We start from the raw sequence: 5,000 nt of genomic DNA, 5'->3' as shown, positions 1-5,000 counted from the left end.
CCATCGAGGCCGGCAAACTATACCCTCGGTAAAAATTTTTTACGAGGGTGAAATTTTCATCGAGGTGTCGCACGTTAGACGCGGACGGGCTACCGCGGGTCTCTCGACCATCGAGGCCGGCAAACTATACCCTCGGTAAAAAATTTTTTACGAGGGTGAAATTTTCATCGAGGTGTCGCACGTTAGACGCGGACGAGCTACCGCGGGTCTCTCGACCATCGAGGCCGGCAAACTATACCCTCGGTAAAAAATTTTTACGAGGGTGAAATTTTCATCGAGGTGTCGCACGTTAGACGCGGACGGGCTACCGCGGGTCTCTCGACCATCGAGGCCGGCAAACTATACCCTCGGTAAAAAATTTTTACGAGGGTGAAATTTTCATCGAGGTGTCGCACGTTAGACGCGGACGAGCTACCGCGGGTCTCTCGACCATCGAGGCCGGCAAACTATACCCTCGGTAAAATTTTTTTACGAGGGTGAAATTTTCATCGAGGTGTCGCACGTTAGACGCGGACGGGCTACCGCGGGTCTCTCGACCATCGAGGCCGGCAAACTATACCCTCGGTAAAAATTTTTTACGAGGGTGAAATTTTCATCGAGGTGTCGCACGTTAGATGCGGGCGGACTACCGCGGGTCTCTCGGCCCACTTTATCGTCGGTAAAAAATGTTGACCCTGGGGAATTTTTTCATCGGGAAGCCGAACGTAAGTGTCTCGGCCAACTATGCCCCAGTCAAAAAGTATGTCTCAACAATTTTTTTGTCATCGGGAAGCCGCACGTAAGAATATTACAGCAGGTCTCTCCATGATACGATAAAATTTCAGGTAACGAAGGCAGGCATCGTACACCCTCTTGATCGGCCGTGTGCTTGCGTTCGACACCTTCGCGAAGGTTTGAACTAGGGTTGTCAGGACATAAGCTAGGGTTACAGTGGGTGCTAAGCCTAGCCCTAACCCTAGCCCTAACCCTAACCCTAACCCTAACCCTAACCCTAACCCTAACCCTAACCCTAACCCTAACCCTAACCCTAACCCTAACCCTAACCCTAACCCTAACCCTAACCCTAACCCTAACCCTAACCCTAACCTTAGCCCTAACCCTAACCCTAACCCTAACCCTAACCCTAACCCTAACCCTAACCCTAACCCTAACCCTAACCCTAACCCTAACCCTAACCCTAACCCTAACCCTAACCCTAACCCTAATCCAACAAGTCGCGTCAGAGAGAGGTTTGGTTCATATATGGTCCAGCCCGGACCATATATGCTCCAACGCGGACCATATAAGGTCCCAGAGACAAGCTGTAGGGCTTGTCTCTGGAGCTGAAAACGGCACGGTGGCCCTTATAATGGGCACAATACCTCTCTGTGGCCACTTGGTAAGCCTGCTAGCGGGCTACCGCGGGTCTCGACCGCGGGTAAAGGTACGTGGTCGGCCTGCCACGTACCTTTCCCCGTGGTAGCCCGCTAGCAGGCCGACCACGTACCTTTTACCCGTGGTTGCCCGCTAGCAGGTCGACCACGTACCTTTTACCCGTGGTAGCCCGCTAGCAGGTCGACCACGTACCTTCCCTGTCGTCGAGTGCCGTGGTAGCCCGCTAGCAGGCCGTCCGAGTACCTTTACCCGCGGTAGCCCGCTAGCGGGTCGACCGCGTACCTTCCCAGCCGTCGAGACCCGTGGTAGCCCGCCAGCAGGCCGTCCGAGTACCTTTACCCGCGGTAGCCCGCTAGCGGGTCGACCGCGTACCTTCCCAGCCGTCGAGACCCGTGGTAGCCCGCCAGCAGGCCGTCCGAGTACCTTTACCCGCGGTAGCCCGCTAGCGGGTCGACCGCGTACCTTCCCAGCCGTCGAGACCCGTGGTAGCCCGCCAGCAGGCCGTCCGAGTACCTTTACCCGCGGTAGCCCGCTAGCGGGTCGACCGCGTACCTTCCCAGCCGTCGAGACCCGCGGTAGCCCGCCAGCAGGCCGTCCGAGTACCTTTACCCGCGGTAGCCCGCTAGCGGGTCGACCGCGTACCTTCCCAGCCGTCGAGACCCGCGGTAGCCCGCCAGCAGGCCGTCCGAGTACCTTTACCCGCGGTAGCCCGCTAGCGGGTCGACCGCGTACCTTCCCAGCCGTCGAGACCCGCGGTAGCCCGCCAGCAGGCCGTCCGAGTACCTTTACCCGCGGTAGCCCGCTAGCGGGTCGACCGCGTACCTTCCCAGCCGTCGAGACCCGCGGTAGCCCGCTAGCAGGCCGTCCGAGTACCTTTACCCGCGGTAGCCCGCTAGCGGGTCGACCGCGTACCTTCCCAGCCGTCGAGACCCGCGGTAGCCCGCCAGCAGGCCGTCCGAGTACCTTTACCCGCGGTAGCCCGCTAGCGGGTCGACCGCGTACCTTCCCAGCCGTCGAGACCCGCGGTAGCCCGCCAGCAGGCCGTCCGAGTACCTTTACCCGCGGTAGCCCGCTAGCGGGTCGACCGCGTACCTTCCCAGCCGTCGAGACCCGCGGTAGCCCGCTAGCAGGCCGTCCGAGTACCTTTACCCGCGGTAGCCCGCTAGCGGGTCGACCGCGTACCTTCCCAGCCGTCGAGACCCGCGGTAGCCCGCTAGCAGGCCGTCCGAGTACCTTTACCCGCGGTAGCCCGCTAGCGGGTCGACCGCGTACCTTCCCAGCCGTCGAGACCCGCGGTAGCCCGCTAGCAGGCCGTCCGAGTACCTTTACCCGCGGTAGCCCGCTAGCGGGTCGACCGCGTACCTTCCCAGCCGTCGAGACCCGCGGTAGCCCGCTAGCAGGCCGTCCGAGTACCTTTACCCGCGGTAGCCCGCTAGCGGGTCGACCGCGTACCTTCCCAGCCGTCGAGACCCGCGGTAGCCCGCTAGCAGGCCGTCCGAGTACCTTTACCCGCGGTAGCCCGCTAGCGGGTCGACCGCGTACCTTCCCAGCCGTCGAGACCCGCGGTAGCCCGCTAGCAGGCCGTCCGAGTACCTTTACCCGCGGTAGCCCGCTAGCGGGTCGACCGCGTACCTTCCCAGCCGTCGAGACCCGCGGTAGCCCGCTAGCAGGCCGTCCGAGTACCTTTACCCGCGGTAGCCCGCTAGCGGGTCGACCGCGTACCTTCCCAGCCGTCGAGACCCGCGGTAGCCCGCCAGCAGGCCGTCCGAGTACCTTTACCCGCGGTAGCCCGCTAGCGGGTCGACCGCGTACCTTCCCAGCCGTCGAGACCCGCGGTAGCCCGCCAGCAGGCCGTCCGAGTACCTTTACCCGCGGTAGCCCGCTAGCGGGTCGACCGCGTACCTTCCCAGCCGTCGAGACCCGCGGCAGCCCGCTAGCAGGCCGTCCGAGTACCTTTACCCGCGGTAGCCCGCTAGCGGGTCGACCGCGTACCTTCCCAGCCGTCGAGACCCGCGGTAGCCCGCTAGCAGGCCGTCCGAGTACCTTTACCCGCGGTAGCCCGCTAGCGGGTCGACCGCGTACCTTCCCAGCCGTCGAGACCCGTGGTAGCCCGCTAGCAGGCCGTCCGAGTACCTTTACCCGCGGTAGCCCGCTAGCGGGTCGACCGCGTACCTTCCCAGCCGTCGAGACCCGCGGCAGCCCGCTAGCAGGCCGTCCGCTTACTTTTACCCGTGGTAGCCCGCTAACAGGCCGTCCACGTACCTTTTATCCGCGGTAGCCCGCTAGCAGGCCGACCGTGTACCTTCCCCGCCGTCGAGAGCCGCGGTAGCCCGCTAGCAGGCCGTCCGCTTACTTTTACCCGTGGTAGCCCGCTAGCAGGCCCGTCCACGTCCCTTTACCCGTGGTAGCCCGCTAGCAGGCCGACCACGTACCTTTTATCCGCGGTAGCCCGCTAGCAGGCCGACCGTGTACCTTCCCCGCCGTCGAGAGCCGCGGTAGCCCGCTAGCAGGCCGTCCACGTACCTTTACCCGTGGTAGCCCGCTAGCAGGCCGACCGCGTACCTTCCCAGCCGTCGAGACCCGCGGTAGCCCGCTAGCAGGCCGACCGCGTACCTTCCCAGCCGTCGAGACCCGCGGTAGCCCGCTAGCAGGCCGTCCACGTACCTTTACCCGTGGTAGCCCGCTAGCAGGCCGACCGCGTACCTTCCCAGCCGTCGAGACCCGCGGTAGCCCGCTAGCAGGCCGACCACGTACCTTCCCAGCCGTCGAGACCCGCGGTAGCCCGCTAGCAGGCCGTCCGCGTACTTTTACCCGTGGTAGCCCGCTAGCAGGCCGTCCACGTACCTTTACCCGTGGTAGACGGCTAGCAGGCCGACCGCGTACCTTCACCCGCTGGCAGGCCCGATGATTTTTTTTTTTTTTTTTTTTTTTTTCAAATGTCGAAAATTCCTTTCTGGGTGAGAACGGCCCACAAGTAAGGGGTCGGATGGGTAGTGGGGATCGTCGGATCGACGGGCGACCGTCCCTGCCCCGGCTGTGCCGTCTTTTAAAATTTTGAAAAATTTTGAAATCTTGGAATCCCCAGTGGTCGTGTGCAACTTCATATCATGGGAGCAGTGAAGACCCGATCTTCGCTGTCGGGATAGACGCGGTAGTAAAGGAAGGTAAGAGGCATGCACTTGCCGGTCCGATCTCTCGTCCATTCCACGGTTCCCAGACAGTTGGTAAAGGCGACATAGTGGCTGCACGACCCTACGCCTCCGGCTACGGTCACCGTTGTAAGCAGTCCGGGTACGAACACGATGGGTCCAGAGACGCAGGCAAAAATCAGTCGCACGGTACTAGCGTTGGTATCATCGCATCTGACACGTCTCGCAAAGGTCGCCCCGGTCTCAACCGGGAAACGGCCGGCGCACGGAAGAAAGGCTGTCGTCGACCAAACCGGGGGTCCCCCCGGCACAGTCGGCACAGGTACACACACGGGAAAAACGATATTGAAAAAACCCCAACCAGACGGGACAAACGATGGGAAAAAACAGTAAAAAGCGGACACGGCCAAGGCTGGTGTCGAGGGAGGATTAACATTTGATGAAGTGTAGAGCGTAGTATGCCCATTCCGGCGTGCA

The sequence above is a fragment of the Mytilus edulis genome, unplaced genomic scaffold (genome assembly GCF_963676685.1).
Source record: "Mytilus edulis unplaced genomic scaffold, xbMytEdul2.2 SCAFFOLD_523, whole genome shotgun sequence".
NCBI lineage: Eukaryota > Metazoa > Mollusca > Bivalvia > Mytilida > Mytilidae > Mytilus > Mytilus edulis.
Note: the sequence above shows the minus strand (reverse complement) of the source record.